This window comes from Astyanax mexicanus, chromosome 3, assembly GCF_023375975.1.
Source record: "Astyanax mexicanus isolate ESR-SI-001 chromosome 3, AstMex3_surface, whole genome shotgun sequence".
Lineage (NCBI taxonomy): Eukaryota > Metazoa > Chordata > Actinopteri > Characiformes > Acestrorhamphidae > Astyanax > Astyanax mexicanus.
In genome coordinates, this window is record NC_064410.1 from 17,271,454 (window position 1) to 17,295,636 (window position 24,183).

Below are 24,183 nucleotides of genomic sequence, written 5' to 3' on the forward strand. Positions count from 1 at the left end.
GCTGCCAGTGGCAACAGACTAAACTCAGTTATTATAAGTTGATTCAACCCTGTTTGAAAGTACTAGTGCATCTCAAAAAAGTTAACATATCATTGGAAAGGTACTTTATTTCAGTAATTCAGTTTAAAATGTGAAACTCTTATATTATGTAGATGTATTACACACAGAGTGATCTATTTTTTTTAAGGTAATATTTAAAAAATTAGATCATATAAGACCAATCGGTACTTTTGGCAGTGTGGGCAGTTGGCAAAGTCCTACTTGAAATGGGAAATCTCCAACACTGCACTGACTTTGGACTTGATAAAACACAGTGGACCAACACCAGCAGATGACTTGTCTCTCCAAACCATCACTGACCATCAGTAAATATTACATTTCATTTGTAAATTAAGGGATCAGAGTCTGGAGGAAGAGTGGAGAGACACACAGTCCAAACTGCTTTAGGTCTGGTGTGAAGTTTCCACCAATCAGTGATGGTTTGGAGAAATGTGTCTGTCATCTGCTGGTGTTGATCCACTGTGTTTTATTAGTCTAAAGTCAGTGCAGTGTTTTCCCACAAAATCTTAAAGCACTTCATGCTTTCCTCTGCTGACAACTTTTATGGAGATGCAGATTTCATTTTCCAGCAGGACTTGGCACATTGACCACACTCTACCAAAAGTACCAATTGGTCTTATATAATATTAACATTTTCTGAGATACTGATTTTTGAGTTTTCATTGGTTGTAAAGCCATAATCATCAACAATAAAAGAAACAAACGTTTAAAATAGATCACTCTGTGTTGAATCTCACTCTGGAGAAGTAGAGAGGATCCACCAGCCACCAGTTTTAAGTATGTGAGGAATGAGCTGTGACCAAAGTATTGAATAAAGTTGATCATACTGTTGAATATTGACAATGTTTGACTGTATTAAGATAACTTCAGTGACACTGACATTATAGGGGCAATAGTGGAGGCTGAGAAAATATATTATATGCGCAAATCAGCAAGAATTATAAATACATTTTTGATAATGATAGGATAAAAATAAAACTTAAAATTGTTCTTAATTAGATTTTTAAGTCAGCTGAACATGAAATTGCACCATAAACTATAACAAAGTAGTTGCCTCAACTAACTTTATTAAGTTTCTTGTTGAAAGTTTATCTAACTAAATCATTTGTGTTTCAAAATGTACAAATTGTAGTTGAAGTCTAGTTGAGGCATAGACTGTATGCTGTCTGGGTGCAGCTAGTCATATCTGCATTACTGTAATACTAATATGACTGACAGTGAGCCAGATATGTAACCGATATGTAGCCATTAATTCTCAGTTGATTACTTGCACTAACAGAAAACGTAGTGCTCATTATGTGAGTTTGATTTATGTTAATTGATTCTTTGTGCAGTTATTGTAAAACTATGTAAAGTGTAAAATCTATTGATGGTGACAGTTATTAAGTTCATGCTATTTAAAAATGCTTTCTACTACAACTGAAAAACTAATTCACCATACTTAAAATACATTTTTGGATCAATGTAATTCTACAAGAATTTGACACAACTCAACTTCTTAACCTTGAATGTCTATTGGAAACTGTTGTTTTTTTTTAGAGTGCAGCTTTTAATGACAGCCATGTACACTGTAAACAATAAGTTAAGTCTACTCAAATCATTTGAGTAAGTCTGAATTCAAAATGAATTAAGTTTTTAAAACAGTTTTTTAGTCATTTATAATACTGTATAGAGTTGAACAAACATTCATATTTAAGACAAACCACAAGTACTTGACACTCAAAATCTGCTGTACCTGAAGCTTAACTTTTGTAAGTGAAAGTAACTATTGCACAGTCAGTCTTTCTTACTTGTTTAAGTTTATTGCAAGTTTAAGTTGTTTTAATAACGTATACAGCGAGAGACAATATATAAGCTAACAAACTTCCCTCTCATCAGCCAATCCAGAAAATTTAACAAAACAGGACCGGGATGCCAAAGTGACCTCTTTACCTGAAACAGCAGCTCCGTCCGAGCTATGATGTCTAGGACTACAAAAATCCTTTGAGCTCTGATATTCTTTACTCGGTGGGGACAGTGGGGTAAATGCGTACAAAAGCCCTGCACTGCAGTGATTAGCAGTGATTAGCATGGTGGTGGTATAGGAGGTGTTAGTGTATTAGTGTGTGTTATGCTGGTACAAGTGAATTAAATTAGCAAGCACTTACCCAGCTAGCCACCAACGTCAATAGACATTTCAGGTTGAATATTGGTCATGACATCATATTACAAACAGTTTACATCAGTATAATGTCTAATACTGTTGCGTGCCAGCAGGAATAGCCAGCAGGGTAGCCAGCCCCGGGTTAGCAGCACAAACCAGCCACAGTTAGCAGCATTAGTCAGCAGTGGTTAACAGTAAATGATGGCCAATAGCGGTAGACTGAAGAACCTGAGTGTTCCGGTAACCCAGGGTGATATCAGATAGTGGTTTGTTACATGTAGCTTGTTTTAACATGGTAAACAGTCTGATATACTCATCTCTGAATGGTGAAAGAGCTATGGCTGCAGATAGTGGGTAATGCTAATACTGCTCCAGTCTCAGTGCTAAAGACACTAAACTGAAACTCCTGTATAACACTGTACTTCAGCAGAGTGGCTTTACTGCTCCTGAATACCTGACTGATGAAATTCATACATAATACACAAGGGATTATAAGGCACACTGATGATTTTTCATAAAATGATAGGATTTTAAGTGCACCTTATAGTGCAAAAAATACATAGAAGAAATAGATGTCGCACTGTGTGTGTGTGTGTGTGTGTGTGTGTGTGTGTGTGTGTGTGTGTGTGTGTGTGTGTGTGAAATGTAGCCTGTGGGACTGGCAGTGCAGTGTAAAGCTACACTTGCCCTGAGAGACCTTTGTGTTTATGGTGCAAACTCTTTCAACAGCAACAACCAAACGTCCACTTCCCCAGGCTCTCGGGGGTGATTCTGTGTGTGTGTTTGTGTGTGTGTGTGTGTGTCTGTGTGTGTGTGTTTGTGTGTAAAGGTCATCTCTACAGCTTAGACTCTAAATGTCTGTGCAATACAGCGGCGGATCTGCAGGGTGCTGCTGTTAACCTGAAGTCTATAATGAACACTACTGTGTGTGTGTGTGTGTGTGTTTATCAGATCAGATCAATCCAGAATGATGTAAACATACACACTCTGACTGAAATCTGACTACAGTCTTACTCACTGACTCCTAACTATTCAGCACATTTACAAACATGCAAATTCATATAAAAAAAAAGGTAGCAAATTCAGAAACATGGCAGTGACTTCAGAGACATGCAGACAGATTCAGGAGCACAGCAGCCAGGAGAACTACACTATCACAGTCAGTTCATTAGGACGGTATATGAGGTGCTTTCAATTTTGTTTTGAGGTACTTATACTATGATCAGAAATGATCTCACTACCTAATATCTGTGTGTGTGTGTGTGTGTGTGTGTGTGTGTGTGTGTCCTGGCAGCTATGCTAAATGCTTCAGGCTAAAGCTGGGGCTCGCCACAATCTATTACTCTGCTGCACATTTGGGGAGAGAAAAGAAGAAGGGATGAATTGAGCTGGGGGCGAGGGCACCTTTCACAGCCAACCTACTGCATGCTAATATACACACACACACACACACACACATCTATCTATCTATCTATCTATCTATCTATCTATCTATCTATCTATCTATCTATCTATCTATCTATCTATCTATCTATCTATCTACACACACACACACACACACTCACACCCACACACAAATATGCTGCATATAAATCACTCACACTCTTCTATGCCTCACATTAAAATGATGTCTGGATCAGGCGCTCTTCTTCACTTTCTGATTGAAGACTATTAATTTCCTGTCCAACTTCTCCAGTGTGTTTCTTAATCAAGACTATTACCCCCTTTAATGTGACTTTAACTTTACACTAGATGTTATGAAAAGAATTTGATGACATCCAGCTTGACAAGATCACAAGTGGAGTCAAACACTGATGAACAGCTCCATACTACCCAAACAGTGCTCCATTTCTCTGAAGAAAAGAGTTCCACTCATTCACAGAGCCTTAAGCCCAGTGGAGGCTTGTGTGGTTCTTGTTACAGTGGAGGTGCTCAGTGTTATATATTATGAATAGAAGGTTGAAGGTTGTGTTGCTGTGGATGCTCTTGAGATTCTAGTTATGGATGAGGCTCTTGATACAGTTAAGGGCTCGAGGCTCTTTTGTATAGTACAGGTTTACATAAGTTCTTGGTACATTAAAGAAGTTATTATTAAAGAGGAGTCTCTTCTCATTGATACAGTGGAGATTGATAAGGTTCTTGTTAATAGTGCAGGTTCACAATGTTCTCTTTACACTGGGATCTCTCCAGGTTCTTGTTCCAGTGGAGAGTCTTGTAGTGGAACTCCCTTATTATTAATAAATTGGGTTCTTTTTGGAGGGGGTGTTGCTTTTGTTGCTTTCTACGTTCTGTCTGGAATAGTGTTCTGAGAGTGCTGCCCCCTAGTGCAGATATTTGTGTTGAGTATATTGGAAGACGCACGATAGTGTAAATGTCAGCACACACAGTGACCGCTTGCTTTCTTTAGAACGTGCAGAGGTCAGAGTTTAGGTACGGCTGGAGGAGAATGTGGAAGCCTGTAGCCTTCAATGGCAGATATATAACCAGACACATGAAATCAACAGCACTGATGATTTCTGAGCAGAAGTGTTGGTGGTGGCAGAGCAGCAAGCCATATGTGTGGGTTACAGACACAGAGAAAGATGCTGGCAAAGACACACACACACACACACACACACACACAATGTTATTCTAATTCCTTCTGAAATGGCCATTATGTTCCATAACACACATGCTCATCCTAAATTAATCCATCTGTGTACTTCTCCCTCAGTGTGTGTGTGTGTGTGTGTGTTTCAGCGGTGTATAGCTGCCTGGATGGATTGATAGATTTGGAAAAGCTCACCACCTCCCCCATCTGTGTCCTCTCTTTCTCATTTTCTTTCTTTATCGCTCTCTCTCTCTCCCTCCCCTTTCTCTTTCTATCTCTTTCTCTTTTTCACTCTCTATTTATAAATGAAGATCATGGCTGTTCACAGTGGTGTTGAATATAATCAGACTTCTGGGCCTCTAAAAGCTCTCTCATAGAAACGTATTAGAATCTCAGTTCACAATGCACTGCAAACCCACAATTTGTTTAAACTTGTATATTTCCAAACAGAGGCTTCAGACATAGACATCAGGTCTGACATCAGACATAAAGCACCACCAACTCTGCCCTTTATCAACCAAAGTGCCCTTTTGAAACTTCGTTTTTTTTTTATATTATTATTATTATTAAGATTTTACTGAGGCCGGTTTGAAATGATCTTTTGAAACCCTGAGTGATTAAAAACGAGTGAAAACAGAATGCCCTGAAATCAGCTCGCACACACCCGACCTCTCTCTTCCTCTGTCACGTGACCCTGCTGCAGCAGCAGTTCAGCGAGTCTTCAGCACAGCACACACGGCAACAGATAGGCTTTTTCTCCCCTGTGTCCCACCAGCCAGGTAACATACACATCAAGTAAAATCCTACCTGAAACCAGTTTGTTGTGCAGTAAAATGTCTCATACAGCACATTGTGCGCTAAAAAGTGCCCTTTTTCCCTCCTAAGCACTTGCCCCCAAAAATGTCTGTGAACGCCACTGTCTCCAAACATTATGCAAATATTTTGAGCTAATTGAACTTTTGTGGTCAGATTAGCACAAGGCAAGAAAATTCTTCATTCATTCATTCATTCATTTATTCATTTCACAGTAAAGAAACCACAAACCTGCTCTAATAGCCTACAACACTGCAAGCAGACATATAACCATTATGTATCATTCAACAGAACACAAGGGTGGGCACGACTGCACACTGATGGTGAGTTAGTGATGAAGAACCAATAGTGAAGATGCATGAGTTAATATGGTGGCACATTATTTATATATAAGTATAATGTACTAAGATATAACTAATAAAATATACTTCAGTGATGTGTGATTTAATATTAAAGTTAAATAATTTACTGAAAGACTAAAAAGTTCAATGTGTAGTTAAAATGAAATGTTACCTTGTAGCACCCTCAGTGGAATTTATGTACATTATCAAATATTTTATTAGAATCTCTACTGAATATGACTTTCATGTATTATAAGCTGGGAAACTTGGGGTTAAGAAGTTGCTGCATAAAAACAGATTTAATTGCTTTTAAACAAGCAGCAATAAAGCTCAACTTATATAGAGAGACTCAGAGAGAGAGAGAGAGAGATGGAGAGGGAGAGATATGTTGGGGGTGTGTGTGGGGAGGAGGGGGGGGGGTTGAAGTCTCCTGCTGATGTGATTATATTTGCTGTATAATGCTGTTATCTGCTCAGTGGATGGGGAACAGAGCACATGGCCCACATTTCATTACACAAGTGTTCACACTTCATTCACAACTCAAACCAGATCAGGTCAATAAACCACATTACACATTACCCTCATTTACACCTGTCCCCAATCTCACAGCAGCACAGCATTCAGTGATGCTCTAAACACCAGCGGGGTTCATGTGTGGAGGAGGTTATACTCCACAAACTTTACAATAAGAGCAGCACTATTAGAACATGAAGAGGTGAGGCAGTGGATCTGTAGTAACGTCTCGTAGATCCAGGTCTGAGAACTCTGCAGAACTCTTTATAGAGTTTATAGAATCCAATATGCTAAAGAACTGCAGGGTTACCACACAGCTAATTCCAGGTTCACACTACAGGACTTTTTGAGTGCTCAGTCATTGTGCTGTTCACACTACACGACTGGTCGTTCTAAGACTTTCACACTACATGACTGATCAGTGACACAGGGTCACAAATTACACGATTTCCACAGTGGAAAATCTCAGACTCACCGGGCTGCTCTTTAGAAACACGTTTGTCACGAGACCACACCTGAACTAAACACACGAAAACTAGCGATGCCATTCCAGAGAATCTCTATAGAGGACAATTCACACTTATAATGAGTCCAACATGAACGGGTTCATATAAAGCAACTGAATAAAATCTGAGTTCATAAATGTCTAATCAATTTTATACTGAAATATGTACTTATGTCCTCAACACAGAACTATATTATATGTTTTAGCACCGCAGACATCATTTTTTACCGTTTGAACTCGTTTTAAACATGCTCTACCTGTATCTCCAGGATCAGCTCGCCAACCAGTCAGCTCACAGTAGCAGTAGTGCTTGTGTTTTCTGTAGATAAACTGAAATATACAGGCAAACTTGCTTTGCTTTTTTTTTATAAAGTATACTATTTTGCTTTCTGATATTAAAGACATACTCAGAACAGGTAGTTCATAGCTATTTTTTATTTATAGTTTTTAGCTTTTAGCTCCATTCATAGAGAACTCATTCGCGGGCTCCCTCTAGAGTTTTACAGTCATTTCCTGAAAGTGGTCAGACTCTCTATTAATGGCAGGGGTTGTGTTGTGGACCAGTGGTTCTCTTTTTCTCCATAAATCCATTGGGAGTAGGTAGCCGCTGCTTCTGACTTCCAGTCACTGACTGGTTCAGATATCTAGCATGCTAAATATTTGCCATATGTCTGTGATTGGTGGGTGATCATTTGTTGACGGATCGGTGAGCATCTTTCAGCAGTTCACACTACGTGACTGTGCAAGTGCCGTGAGAACAATGATTAGCCTCTGAGCAGAGTTCGATCAGCAATCAACAAAAAAACGTCGGTGACAAAAAAACTGGGCTAAAATTGTGAAGTGTGAACCTGGCAAAACTTACCTGTTCAGAACTGTACTCTTTATACAATTCATTAAATTAATCAGACATGTAATTACACATATATTAACACTAACATATCATATTCTATATGTCAGTAATCTGTAATTTGACACTTTCTTACATTTCAGCTGTGTTCCATCCCTCTCCCAGTCTATGAGATCTAGTATCTGAATTTTTTAAAGTATTTATTTCAGATATTGTTTTCTGTGAAGGAGAAAGTCTCCACCAACTTCATCACCCCCCCCCCCTCTCTCTCCCTCTCTCTCTCTCTCTCTGGTGGTGAATGGCAGATGGGGGTTGTTAGTGTATACTGCACGCATCTGTTGCACAACCTAATTCATCTCATTATTTAGATTAGAAGAGGCGGGAGACTGTGAGAGGTGTGTGTGTGTGTGTGTGTGCGCGGGTGTGTGGGCGATGGGTGGCAGATTGCGTACTCCGCTTCCTCCTTGCTGAGGTCATGAGGTCACTTCGCACTGAGCGCCAAAACGCACCTATCTGCATATCACACACACACACACACACACACCACATGTGTAGCCTCAAATATCCAGAATGTCATCACATTCATGCGCAGAGCGAACATTACACACAACACACACTGCACATACATATATGTATATATGTGTGGTTGCGTGTGTGTGTGTGTGTGTGTGTGTATCGGTGGATAATTAATGAGATAACTGTCCAAACTCCTGCTGCTGGAAAAGCACTGTGTGTGTATGACTGCTATATATAACCCTCACATATGTGTGTGTGTTCACACAGCCCACACACTCTGATCCACAGCAAACAAGCAGGCTTGTGATTAAAGGCACACTTCTTATTTTTATCATTTTTAACCCTGTTTCTCATTGATGTGTTCACCATCGTCTCAGATATATTTATATTATTTTATTACATTTTACATTATGGCAAAACTCCAATTTAAAGATTTGATTACTCACTTCAGTTTAATTTATAATCTGACTCGTCTAGGGATTAATAGTATTCATATTAAGATTTGTCTTGGCCTGAAAAGTATTTAAACTTGTGCTTGTCTTGGGGAGTATATGTGCATGAATATACATGAACCTCACAATGTGTGTACGTGGACTTTCTCTCAGTCTCGGTATTGAGATTGTCTGGATTTGGGCTTGCAGCTTTTACCCTGAAAAATATCTGACAGAAAAAGTTGATGGATTTTGTTGTAACCTGTTGTTAAAAGAGCAGATTAAAGTCCATTGATTAAAATTGTATTGTTAATAGAAATTTATGAGAATCAATCAGTCTGTGATAATTATTAGTATACATGTTAAGTCTGAATCTCTTTGAGAGATATATGAACACTTTTCCAGGGGGAAGAATAACTTGTGTTAACCTGTTATCGGTGTAGTGGTGTGGGCGGAGTTTTAACAGGCTCTGCTTGATCGCCATAGAAACAAGAAAACCTTAGAGAAAGTCAGAGTAATCAGACCTTTCCACTGAGCTGCTCCAGTGTTTGAAAGTTGGGTGAAATTTTATAACTGAGTGAAGGATTGTCCCAGTCTGTGTTTATAAAAGTGTAACGGTCCCTCCTGGTGTGTTGGGGCATTACTAGTGATAGCGGAAGTCCTAGTGAGTGTGTTGGGTAATTGGCTGAGCTAAATTGGGGAGAAAATGTAAAAAAAAAATTGAATTAAATTTATAAAATGTATAAAAGTGTAAAGGTTTGTGGACATTGACTATAGTAGATGTTTTAAACAATTTTGATTTACACCCATTTTCACACTAACACACACACAGCTGGTCCAGTTGCTGTAGAGATTTTCCTAAGAGGATGGGGCTTTCCTAGTCTAGAAGAAAGTTTTCTCTGGGCAGCAGAGACAGTTACTCCAACACAAGCAGCATGAACTCTTATAAATGCTCTTGATTTCAGAAGAAACCAAAGTGTCCAAAGGGGTCCAAAACATTTGTTGATTTAGTGTCATACCATGGTTCTTCATGTTTTTTTTTTTTTTTGTTATACACTAAATTCCTACAGTAAACAACAGTTTAACCGTTTCAATCAATCAACCTTTATTTTCACTCAGAAAAAAACAGGGTGACCCACATTTACAATGATGCCAAGCATTTACAACATTGAAGGGATTGAAAACATTACAAATAAAAGTTTAAGTTGTAAAACAGTAGAATTCAATGCATCTTGGGATGTCTAATAAAAACAGCTGCCATCTCTATATACAGTAAGAGTTACATCTGAGGAAAAAACAGGTGTTATATATTATAATACATTTGAAGCAACAGTGTGCTCTCACTAAATATTGCCTAAATTCAAGAGCTCTAGACACTCTAAAATCTAACATTTTTAAGAATGTTTAACAATTTTTTTCTATTAGGCCTTATCTTTATTTGCATAATTGGTTTGTTTCCCACCCCTAACTTGACCATCAGTGTGGACTCTCAGGGCTACCTTTTCTTGGCTATTCAGTAATATTGTACAGAATGGTTTACTGCCTGGCCACAGTGTTACCGGCTATGAGAGCAAGTAACCATTTTTTTGCCTTATGCTGGCTAAGAACTACAATGCAGACATTTTGCAGTCTTCATGCTCCCAGTATTTAGCTGTTGATTTACAGTGGCATTCTTTACAGTTTATGGCTAACTACAATGTTATGGTACTTCATTGGCTATCATCTAAAGAATTGTTTTTTTATTGGAAACTGTTTTTGTACTGATATGATATGATTTTCTTTTAAAAATCATTGGTTGTTTGGATCAGCAATTTTAGTATTATATATGCTATAGCAGACAAACACACACATATTTGAGAAGTGGAATAAAGTTTATAGGACTTACAGAAAGTGTGCACCCTTGGGAACCCTTCTCGTTTTATTGATTCGAATATTTTAGCACTAATTATTGGAACACAAAATTAGTTTGGTAAGCTCACTGACCCTTAACCTACATGACCTGTAACCTGGAGGTTACTTGGAGGGTGGTATGCATGGCGAAAAAATAAAAAAGCATTCCAAGACAAACACTTTATTGCTCCCCACAGTACATTTTGGAGGTGGTTCATCATGTTGTGGGTCTGTGTGATCAGTGCAGGTACTGGGAATCTTGTTAAAGTTGAGGGTCTCATGGATTTCAGTCAATATCAGCAGATTCTTGTAAACAATGTGTAAAAATCAGTGAGAAAGTTAAAGTTGCAGAGGAACACGAACAACATTCTGGAAGGATCATCTCAGTCCCCAGAACTATATATTATTCAAAATCTGTGGTGTGATTTAAAGTGAGCTGTTCATGATCAGAAACCATCAAACCTGACTGAACTGAAAATGTTTCATAAGGAAGAATGATGCAAAATACCTTCAAGCAAAAGCCAGATTTCATTGGAAGCTGAAGGAAGAGTTTAGAGGCTGTTATTTCTGGAAAAAAAGGATGTACTAATCAATGCTGTCATGATGAGGTGCCCAAATGTATGCACCTGTCTAATTTTGTTTAAAGAATTATTGCACACTTTCTGTAAATCCTATAAACTTCATTTCACTTATCAAATATCACTGTGTTCATCTGTTTCATGATATACTTAACTTAAATTTCTGATCCGATCAACTAATAATTTATAAAGGAAAATCATGAAAATTTACAGGGGTGTCCAAACTGTTTTATACCACTGTACGTTTCCCAAACTTACTGTAGAAAGCTAGATCTGTACTTCATTTTTAATGCATTTTCATACTGTTCTTATTATACAATAATATGCTGCAATCTTTCTCTAGAGTAAATTATTCATTTTTTATTGTAATTTTACATTTCCTTACTGTACTTTTTTGCTGTTAATTTATTATAAAAATTACAAGCTACAATTACAAACTTTTAACAGTTGTGTTTAGCAGGGACACACTGGTTGTAGAGTGCTGGACATTAGGAACACGGGGCAGGTGTGGGACAGGGAGGAATAATGTTGCTGTTCTCCTGCTGACTGGTTTGTAAGCATATTTACTTCTTTATATAAAATCTCAGCTAAAAAACAGAGCGCTTTCTTAAACGAGTTCAAATCAGAATAAATACGGGTTCAGAAGAATTCTGTCACTTTCAGCACGCTGCGCTTCTGACTGCTGTTTACTAACACTCTCAGTAGCAGCTTGGCAGGTTTGAATGGCAGGAGAAATTAGCTGAAGAAATTCCTGGTGTAATAGCAGTGCAGTAAGAAAACTGTGAAGGCAGAAATCTATAGAAAAACAGGATTCTTTTATAATTAGCTCTTCTTTCACCAGAACAGCGCAGGTCATTAATGGGCATAGGGATATTGGCTCTTATGAAAGTGTGAAATCACATATGAATATTTAATTCAATCTATCAGCCCTTTAAAAAAAGAATTAACACACAGTGGTGTAAAAAATGTTCTCCTTCAGTACAGTTTGGTAGACAGCAGAATTCATAGTTCCATTTATCACAGCAAGTCTTCCAGATCCTTATGCAGCCCCAGACCATCACACTACCACCACCAATTTTTACTGTTGGTATAATGTTCTTATTCTGAAATGCGGTGTTACTTTTACAGCAGATCTTTTCCTCATCAGTCATTATTTTGATCATTTTTACCTCGTTTTTTTGATGGTGGAGAAACGAACGCTGACCTGAACTGAGGCAGGTGAGGCCTGCAGTTCTTTGGATGTTGTTGTGGGGTCTTTTATGACCTCTTGGATGAATTGTAGCTGCACTCTTGAAGTAATTTGTTTAGGTTTACCACAGTTTCATTAGTTTTTTGCCATTTGTGGACAATCCCAAAACTTTAGAAATGGCTTTATAACCTTTTCCAGACGGATAGATCTAAATTATGTGTATTTTCTTTGTTTTTGGATCTCGGCATGCAGTCTAGGTTTTAAATAACTTTTGGTCTACTTCACTTTATAAGGCATGTCTTTTTTAAAGCATTGCTTGATTGAGAACAAGTTAGGAAGTAATCAGGCCTGGGTGTGGTTAGAGAAATTTGACTTAGGTGTGATAAGTCACAGTTAAGTTATGTTTTAACGGGGGGGTTGGGGTTAAACACTTTTTCATACAGGGCCATGTAGGTTTGCATTTTTTTCTCCCTTAATAATACAAAATTTATTTTGTGTTTACTTGTGTTGTCTTTGACTAATATTAAAATTTGTTGTCGTAATCTAAACCATTTAAGAATGACAAACATGGAAAAAATAAGAAATAATGAAGGAAAGCAAATCTTAAGACAGACAGACTGATAGAGAAAGAGAAAAATACATGGATGGATGGAGGAATGGTTGGATGGATGGATGGCTGAATGGACGGATGGATGGATGGATGGATGGATGGCTGAATGGACGGATGGATGGATGGATGAATGGATGGATGGATGGATGGATGGGCACACCGTAAAATTTTCATACCCATCCACAACAAAAAGTACTTGGTAGCACATATGCCCAAATGTTTTGTTTGAATTTATTAAAACTATTTGATCAACTTGCACATCATCTAGTCACTTGTGCTCATTGTGCACAGAAGCCATTTCTCTTTCATTTTATATAAAAGCAAGTGGTTTGACATTTTCCTGAAAATGATTCTGCACAACTGTCTGCTGTTATCAATGATTAATTGCTTCTGTCCTGTAGATCACAGTGTATTATCCTGTACTCTGCTCAACTGTCCCATATCATCTAGGCATTAGTTTACTTCAATTATATATTACTAGATAGATAGATAGATAGATAGATAGATAGATAGATAGATAGATAGATAGATAGATAGATAGATAGATAGATAGATAGATAGATAGATAGATAGATAGAGAGCTGTTAGAACAGATAAAAAGGTTAGATGCTTTCCCAAACACTGTCCATCTTAGACAGATACAAGTTGAGAGAAAGGGGAAGAATGTACAAGAATATACATTATTGATATTAGAGAGCAGGAATCAGGCTGTGTCACCACAGTTTTTCATGTGTTTGGGTCTTCAGAAGTTGAGGTTATGACAAAGCAAAAGCACAGGTACCCATGTTAAGCTCAAACATTTGTGTGACACATTTGTGAAGTATTCATACATGCCTACATTACACACAGCCATTAACACCTCTTAACAGCCATCCATATCCCTTTAAATACCTCTTTACAACACGAACACACCCACACACACTCATATCCATAAATAATCATCTGTAAAGCACCCGTGTGTTTCTATAGATATTCCTGAAACACCTGTACACATCTGTATCCAGCACTGCACCACTACAAGCTGCTATTTCCTGCCCTGAAGCTCTAATCCAACGTAATTTAACTCATCAGTTCAAACATGCCCTTCATTAGCTGTATGAAGTGTGCTAAGCACTAAGCTGGAACACTAACGCTGCATTACCACCTCACAGTAAAGTGCATCCCAGATGGCTTTGTGCTGAGTGGCTTGTATAAGAGCCTAATGGATGTATTTAAATTAGATTATTATTATTATTATTATTATTATTATTATTATTATTATTATTATTAGCTCACGCTGAAGTGGCAGGGAGATTTTACAGGTTATTGTAAATGGGTTAAAATCTTTAAAAGCATATTTGTAAAGAATAGCATGAAGGGGGATCCTGAAGTCATGTAGACTAAATACATCCGAATGGGCAAAATTCTAATCATATCTATTTAAATCTTGTTCCTTACTGAATGACAATAATATGCTGCAATCTTTCTCTAGAGTAAATTATTCATTTTTTATTGTAATTTTACATTTCCTTACTGTACTTTTTTGCTGTTAATTTATTATAAAAATTACAAGCTACAATTACAAACTTTTAACAGTTGTGTTTAGCAGAGACACACTGGTTGTAGAGTGCTGGACATTAGGAACACGGGGCAGGTGTGGGACAGGGAGGAATAATGTTGCTGTTCTCCTGCTGACTGGTTTGTAAGCATATTTACTTCTTTATATAAAATCTCAGCTAAAAAACAGAGCGCTTTCTTAAACGAGTTCAAATCAGAATAAATACGGGTTCAGAAGAATTCTGTCACTTTCAGCACGCTGCGCTTCTGACTGCTGTTTACTAACACTCTCAGTAGCAGCTTGGCAGGTTTGAATGGCAGGAGAAATTAGCTGAAGAAATTCCTGGTGTAATAGCAGTGCAGTAAGAAAACTGTGAAGGCAGAAATCTATAGAAAAACAGGATTCTTTTATAATTAGCTCTTCTTTCACCAGAACAGCGCAGGTCATTAATGGGCATAGGGATATTGGCTCTTATGAAAGTGTGAAATCACATATGAATATTTAATTCAATCTATCAGCCCTTTAAAAAAAGAATTAACACACAGTGGTGTAAAAAATGTTCTCCTTCAGTACAGTTTGGTAGACAGCAGAATTCATAGTTCCATTTATCACAGCAAGTCTTCCAGATCCTTATGCAGCCCCAGACCATCACACTACCACCACCAATTTTTACTGTTGGTATAATGTTCTTATTCTGAAATGCGGTGTTACTTTTACAGCAGATCTTTTCCTCATCAGTCATTATTTTGATCATTTTTACCTCGTTTTTTTGATGGTGGAGAAACGAACGCTGACCTGAACTGAGGCAGGTGAGGCCTGCAGTTCTTTGGATGTTGTTGTGGGGTCTTTTATGACCTCTTGGATGAATTGTAGCTGCACTCTTGAAGTAATTTGTTTAGGTTTACCACAGTTTCATTAGTTTTTTGCCATTTGTGGACAATCCCAAAACTTTAGAAATGGCTTTATAACCTTTTCCAGACGGATAGATCTAAATTATGTGTATTTTCTTTGTTTTTGGATCTCGGCATGCAGTCTAGGTTTTAAATAACTTTTGGTCTACTTCACTTTATAAGGCATGTCTTGATTGAGAACAAGTTAGGAAGTAATCAGGCCTGGGTGTGGTTAGAGAAATTTGACTTAGGTGTGATAAGTCACAGTTAAGTTATGTTTTAACGGGGGGGTTGGGGTTAAACACTTTTTCATACAGGGCCATGTAGGTTTGCATTTTTTTCTCCCTTAATAATACAAAATTTATTTTGTGTTTACTTGTGTTGTCTTTGACTAATATTAAAATTTGTTGTCGTGATCTAAACCATTTAAGAATGACAAACATGGAAAAAATAAGAAATAATGAAGGAAAGCAAATCTTAAGACAGACAGACTGATAGAGAAAGAGAAAAATACATGGATGGATGGAGGAATGGTTGGATGGATGGCTGAATGGACGGATGGATGGATGGATGAATGGATGGATGGATGGATGGATGGATGGATGGATGGATGGATGGATGGATGGATGGATGGATGGGCACACCGTAAAATTGTCATACCCATCCACAACAAAAAGTACTTGGTAGCACATATGCCCAAATGTTTTGTTTGAATTTATTAAAAGTATTTGATCAACTTGCACATCATCTAGTCACTTGTGCTCATTGTGCACAGAAGCCATTTCTCTTTCATTTTATATAAAAGCAAGTGGTTTGACATTTTCCTGAAAATGATTCTGCACAACTGTCTGCTGTTATCAATGATTAATTGCTTCTGTCCTGTAGATCACAGTGTATTATCCTGTACTCTGCTCAACTGTCCCATATCATCTAGGCATTAGTTTACTTCAATTATATATTACTAGATAGATAGATAGATAGATAGATAGATAGATAGATAGATAGATAGATAGATAGATAGATAGATAGATAGATAGATAGATAGATAGATGGATAGATAGATAGATAGATAGAGAGCTGTTAGAACAGATAAAAAGGTTAGATGCTTTCCCAAACACTGTCCATCTTAGACAGATACAAGTTGAGAGAAAGGGGAAGAATGTACAAGAATATACATTATTGATATTAGAGAGCAGGAATCAGGCTGTGTCACCACAGGTTTTCATGTGTTTGGGTCTTCAGAAGTTGAGGTTATGACAAAGCAAAAGCACAGGTACCCATGTTAAGCTCAAACATTTGTGTGACACATTTGTGAAGTATTCATACATGCCTACATTACACACAGCCATTAACACCTCTTAACAGCCATCCATATCCCTTTAAATACCTGTTTACAACACGAACACACCCACACACACTCATATCCATAAATAATCATCTGTAAAGCACCCGTGTGTTTCTATAGATATTCCTGAAACACCTGTACACATCTGTATCCAGCACTGCACCACTACAAGCTGCTATTTCCTGCCCTGAAGCTCTAATCCAACGTAATTTAACTCATCAGTTCAAACATGCCCTTCATTAGCTGTATGAAGTGTGCTAAGCACTAAGCTGGAACACTAACGCTGCATTACCACCTCACAGTAAAGTGCATCCCAGATGGCTTTGTGCTGAGTGGCTTGTATAAGAGCATAATGGATGTATTTAAATTAGATTATTATTATTATTATTATTATTATTATTATTATTATTATTATTATTATTATTATTATTATTATTATTATTATTATTAGCTCACACTGAAGTGGCAGGGACATTTTACAGGTTATTGTAAATGGGTTAAAATCTTTAAAAGCATATTTGTAAAGAATAGCATGAAGGGGGATCCTGAAGTCATGTAGACTAAATACATCCGAATGGGCAAAATTCTAATCATATCTATTGAAATCCTGTTCCTTACTGAACACAGTGGTTTTTATTGCATTTCTATTAAACATGAGTTATTACATTTATTATATTGCTTAGCTTTAAAATCAAATTTATTTTATTGTCACATCACAGTAACACAACAGGTGTATAGATTAGTGAAAAATGTGAATGCTAGGTTCCTAATTCCACTAATATATAACTAAATCCTCACACACTCTCTTCAAATCATGTAAAGTTGTTAAATAATCAGAAGCCTTTGTATAAAGGTTTGTGTACAGATTAATCACAGCCATTTATAGACATTTAAAGAAATGATACAAAATGCTATCAGATGGTTTTACCTGATGGTTCTGGCAGCAATTGATATATGGGGCCATTCCACTGAATGGGTGCCATTTGCTAATTGTAACTCTTCCAAATTAAACTTTTTTTTTCCCCACTATAAATCTAATAACACATATATTTACCTATTCAAAACATGTACTGGCCAAACTCAGGCAGCTTAACTCATTTTTTTACAAGGCTACTAAGCTGAAGAAAGTTACATTTTTCTCAGTCCTGTTACCAAAACTCATATGACAATCAAAAAGCATGTTTAAAAGCAAGTCCATAATTCAATAATTCATTTGATTTTCTCCCAAGAAAGTGTCATTTGAAAGAAATGGTTGACTGCATGTTCAAATAACTGTTCAGGTAGTCACTCCTGTTACTGGAACTGACACTCACTGTAACTGAAAGCAACAGGACTGAATTTTTAGCATAGAATTAGCAAAAACAAGAAAAATAGCTAAATGGAGGCTATGCTAATAGCATGAGGACTCTGAGCACATTCTAGTGATTTTCCAAAAATGTGTATTTTAAAAATAAACAAATAAGATCTAAGAATTAATTTAGGTCCCAGGACAGAGTGTTGAGATGGACCTCCTTAGTCATTGCTACATCGTGACCTGTAGAATGTTCCAGATGTTTCACATTTAAAATGTGTATTTTAACTTAAATATTATGGATTTCTTATAAAAACATTAAAAAAAACATTTAAACATAGATAGGACTTGGAATCACACAACAATGCAAAATAAAATACAATACATGTATTTCATGGTAAAGTTTATAGTTAGAAAGGTGGGGAGGGGTAACAAATTTTATAAGTGTTTTTAATTACATATCTTACTTTTGCAATTAGATCAATGTGAAATATTAAACATATGCTTAATATTATTGTGTGTGCACATTTATACATGTAATTCCCTGGGGACAGAAATAGCACAGAATCGTGTATGATGCACCACCGTGTTGTCAAAGATAGAAAAATTTAAGTGCAATGCATTTTACTGAATTTACTACATTTTACAGCACATAGATTTACGGAACAGCATTTAGTGATGGCTACATAAAAAAGCCAAAAGGAATTGAAGTCTACTATTCAACAAACATCTGTCATCAAACAACTTAAGTCAAACATGGCACAGTTTCTTCCGTTGTGGGCAGTTTTCCAGGTTTGAAAGTTGGCAGACACTTGGGAAAATATGTGACTCTCTTAGAGGGATTTAGTGAGAATTAACTTTAGATTAGCTAAGTTGCTTAAGATTGCTTATTTAGGTTTACACTGGCGTTAAAATGCTAACACTACAAAGTAATGAAATCCTACACAATTAGCATGGTGCTAACTGCATGGATAGATCATCACACACTCTTTAACCATGATTTCAGACACTGTATGATTCACTGTTATCTACAGACATGGACTGAAGTATGTCCACATACTCTTCAATATTCTAATCAATAGGTTCAGCTGTATCGCTCACACAGTTTGATTAATCTCTACTGAAACACACTGACTGATTGAACTGGATGTCTTGGAGCAGCATCAAATCAGCCTAAGATCAACTGTGCCCACTGCTGAGCACGTCCTATTGGGTATAAATCCCCCATCACTGGGCTCTTTGGGATGAGCTGCTGTGGCAGAACCAATCATCCAGCCCCAGTCCTTAAAGTACTGATGGTCTAGAGAGGCTGGCTACAATCAAATCACCTATAGCATAGTATTTTTTGCTCATGTAGTTGTTAGACTGCTGGTTTGGTGATTGTGAGGTTGTGGGTTGAACACCAGGTCCATTACGCTGCTACTGCTGGAGAGACTCTGATTCCAGGTGCTGTAGCATGGCTGACCAAACACTTTACAATTACAATTATACTCTAGAAGTAAACATGCACATTATTATTGCTACATTATAAACAATAATATTATTATAAATAATAATAATAAAAAATTATAATAATACATTCATTACGTAATGCAAGTTAAATTATGCTGTCTATAAATGCGTGCGTGTGTGTGTGTGTGTGTACTGTGTTCTGACATGCAGTTCTGTCTGTGGGAGGAGTTGCATGACCTATAGTTGCTTTGACACTGATCTACACTGCCACTGTGTGGGTGAGTACACTCTGTGTGTGTATGTGTGTGTGTGTGTGTGTGTTTAACTGGGGTTTAGCTGTATGTGTGGTAGCTGTGTGTTTGTGTGCTCGACAGTGTATAAGTAAGTGTGTGTGTAGACTGATAATTTTGTTTTTGTTTATCTTTATTAAAGTGAAAATTAAGCTGCAACCACTGTGTGTATTGTGTGTGTGTGCGTGTATGTATGTGTGTGTGTGTGTGTGTGTGTGTGTGTGTGCATGTGTGTGTGTGTGTGTGTCTATTAAGCCTGACCTTCTGACCCCACACACTGCATTAATAGAGGAGCCACTTATTAAACATAAATGATTATCCTACTTGAGAGAGAGAGAGAGAGAGAGAGAGAGAGAGAGGAAGTGGTTGTGGGGAGAGAGCAGGAGAGAGATAGAGTAAGGGAGTGCCAAAACATTATGGATTTCAGGTTTATTTAGTCGAAAATAACTGCATAATTTAATGAATAAATTAATAATTTCCACACTTGACTGCATTTTCAAACTAACTCATTTCGGTGGGAAAATCAGAAATCTGGCAACCCTGCAGGGGACAATGAGATGCATTTATGATACAAATAGCACAACAATGTTTTTGGTTGCCAATTGCAACCCTGCAAATTAAAATATACACTATTTCACAGCTGCTTAATGTAGTTTTACAATAGCAGTTGCTAGTAGTGCAGTGGCATTGTACCCTATTCTTAATTTTTGAGTGACAAATTGCCCATTTCTTTAGTTGGTACAAATGTATTTTCAGAAATATATATTATGACACCCCAAAAACGATGTAGATCATATATATCATGCATGCAGTCAGCTTCAGCTTCTCCCCCAATGACAGTATAAATTGTAAATAATATAATATAATAGAATAGAATATAATATGATATACAGTCAGTGCTTCAGCCCCTCTGACTCTCGTTCATGCAGTTCATGGATTCTTGTTATAGTTAAGGTTCTGAGAGGAACTGAAGCTCAGCTCTGCTGCTGCTTTTGTTCGTTTGCTGTTTATTGGTATATTCACTGTCAGCTTGGTCTGATGAAGCTCCTCCAGATACACCAGTCATTTTCTGTAACGTGTGGAAAAGTTGACAGATGGCTAATGTTCTGGGGTGAGGGTTTTTTTGCCTGAAATTTTACACTGTGGGGGAGAAACAAATCAAAAGTTATTGTATTGCATTTTTCAGTGCCATTACTGAACCCAGCTGCATTAAAGAAGGATTTCTTTGTGTTGTAGCCCACCTGCTGCAGGTTCCTGACATGACTCAGGTGGTCTGAGAGGCAGAGCAGGTTCTGTTGGGCAGCAGAAAATTACATGACACACCAAACTCTATGAAAAACCAATTACACAGTCCAAGCTGTGTGAAAACGTGTCACCAGATACAGCTGTAATGTCCTGCAGGAACACACAGTTTCACACATACGACATACTGTAAGCACGATGCCATTTTTGTCCATTATCTTAAACCAAGTTAAAGATGTGTGAAAAGTAGATTGCATTTTTATATTGTGCCAGAATTTCTTGAAGAAAAGATGAATAGAAATTCTGATAATGGCTTGGAATAAAATGTTAGTTTTTCTTCTCCTGTAAAGTTGCCCTTTTGGAAACAGCAGCAGCAGTATTTGGAATGTAAGTGCAAAATTGAAGCAGAGAGACGGTAATGACCCTGCTCTGTATAATCACTGTATGCTCAGGTATGCGTGACCTTCATATCTCCTGTGTGCAAATGTATATACAGTGCTGTGAAAAGATATTTGCCCCCTACAGACTTCTTTTGTTTTGCTTTTTTTAATATCAGAAAAGGTAACCTGAGTAAAAAGCAGTTTTTTATGCTAATTTCATTTTTAAGGGAAAAATATATTCAAACCAACCTGATTCTGTGTGAAAAAAGTGTTTGCCCCTAAACTTAATAACTTGGTTGTTCTGCTCTTAACAGCAACAACTGTAATCAAGTGTTTGCTCCTTCATTTTGTTTAGTCATTCAGAGATGGAACTGCTGGTCTGCTTCAGGTCATTGTCCTGCTGCAGAACCCAAGTATGTCTGAGCTTAAGCTCACAAACTATCTATCTACAGCAAATGTTTCATGTCTAAAAGCAGCAAAGCAGCCCCAGACCATCACACTACCACCACCATGTTTTACATTCAGTATGATTGTTAATTGTATGCCAGATATAATGGGACACAAACCCATTTTTGTATCCACTCAGGTTATCTTTGTCTGATATTAAAGTTTGTTTCATAACGCAAGACAAGACAAAGGAAATCTGTACATACTTTTTTGCAGAACTGTATACAGTATATCTCCCAGTAGGAGCCTATTTCACACCGTTTTAGTGCAGAATGATACACTGTCATGCCATCTGTTTTGGGGGGGCATGTTTTTTCAGGGCTACGTCATTCTGCGGTGTTTTACACGGGTGCAGTTTTTTGCAGCAGGGTCGGATGAGGACACAGCCAGCATAGAGAAAGCACAAGAAGGAAATCTGTCATGTGGAGCCATCTAGTGGGAGAGCGCGTGATTTCAGTTTGGATATCTGAGGGAGATGAACGTTGAAAACCTCCATATATTAATCCAGAGTCTCACAGCAGTGACTGTTGATGAATCAGCTCTGATTAGGCTCCCCATAAGTCTGCTAGGAAACTACTGACAATAATATCTTAGAATGTAAAAGAATGTAATATATGTCAGATACATTAAGCTATATGTCCAGATTGCTGTAAACCTCCTGCTGCATTCAGTCGGACCTGATCATGTAAAAACTACTCTTACAATGAATTGTCAACACATAGATATTTTGATATTACAAACATACATTAGCTTACATCCTCATTTCAGCTGACAGTTTAATTTTTTATCGTTTGATTGAGTATTGATGAAGTATTTCAATGAAGCACAATCAGTGCACACATAATTATTTATTAAATGTAGCATGTAGCAAAACTAGCATGGCTAGATTAAGCACTGGTGGTTGGATTTGCATAAACCCACACAAACTGTGGTTTGGGATATTTAAATAACTATGCTGTTCAAATGCTAAATTATATTTTCAGGTTTGTATTAGATTAGGTTTTATATATATATATATATATATATATATATATATATATATATATATATATATATATATATATATTTTTTTTTTTTTTTTTTTTTCCCATTTCCTCGCAATTTAGCTAGGCCAATTGTGCCACCCATGCAGCTATTACTCAGCTGAATAACCCCCATCACTATCGTGATACCACAACACAAGGAGGGTGAAGACTAGCACATGCCTCCTCCGGTACATGTGAAGTCAGACTCCGCCTCTTTTTGAACTGCTGCTGATGCAGCATTGCCGAGTAGCATCACAGCGCACTTGGAGGAAAGCGCAGCGACTCGGTTCCAATACATCAGCTCACAGATGCTTTTTTATGTGGACATTACCCTAGGAGCACCATCTATCCACCCAGAGAGCGCTCTCAGGGCTCCGGCAGCTGATGGCAAGCTGCATTACTGGGATCCGAACAATTAATCGTCTGAACATAGTGGCAGTGTTTTAGACACTCGGAGCACTCTGGCACTGCCTTTTAGTTTTTAATTATTGGAAGGAAGTCTAGTAGTGAGATTGTGTTTTGCAGGAAGTAATTAGTAATAATACAGTTCCTACAAGCTACAGAAGTAATTAGTACTGGATTATATTTTTTTCAACACTGAGTGTGTTTACATTCACTCATCAGTTCAGAATCAGATTACTGCAGTTTTATGCTCACTCAGATTTATTAGACCAGAGTAAAGTGTGAAAATCTGATTAATAAATTTGATAAAGAGAGCTGGATTTTAGAGCAGTTTCTCAGTGCATGTATACTCTTAACTAGAGTATTTTGTGATGTGCATTGTATGCATTGTATACTCTTAATCGGAGTATTCTGGGATGTCTCAGTGTGTATACTTTTAACTGAAGTATTCTGGGATGTCTCAGTGTGTATACTTTTAACTGAAGTATTCTGGGATGTCTAAGTGCGTGTATACTCTTAAGTGGAGTATTCTTGGATGTCTCAGTGCCTGTATACTCTTAAGCAGAGTATTCTGGGATGTCTCAGTGCTTGTATACTCTTAACCGGAGTATTCTGGGATGTTTCAGTGCATGTATACTCTTAATCGGAGTATTCTGGGATGTCTAAGTGCGTATATACTCTTAAGTGGAGTATTCTGGGATGTCTCAGTGCTTGTATACTCTTAACCGGAGTATTCTGGGATGTTTCAGTGCATGTATACTCTTAATCGGAGTATTCTGGGATGTCTCAGTGAGTATACTTTTAACTGAAGTATTCTGGGATGTCTCAGGAGAAGCCTGTTATGAGGGGCCTATCT

At 37.4% G+C, this 24,183-nt stretch overlaps 1 protein-coding gene across 4 annotated transcripts in view; it reads left to right on the forward strand.

Annotated features, from left to right (window-relative positions):
* LOC103045208 (RNA binding protein fox-1 homolog 3) overlaps window positions 1-24,183 on the forward strand; it is a 319,394-nt gene that overhangs the window by 13,370 nt on the left and 281,841 nt on the right. The gene's annotated exons all lie outside the window — the stretch shown is intronic.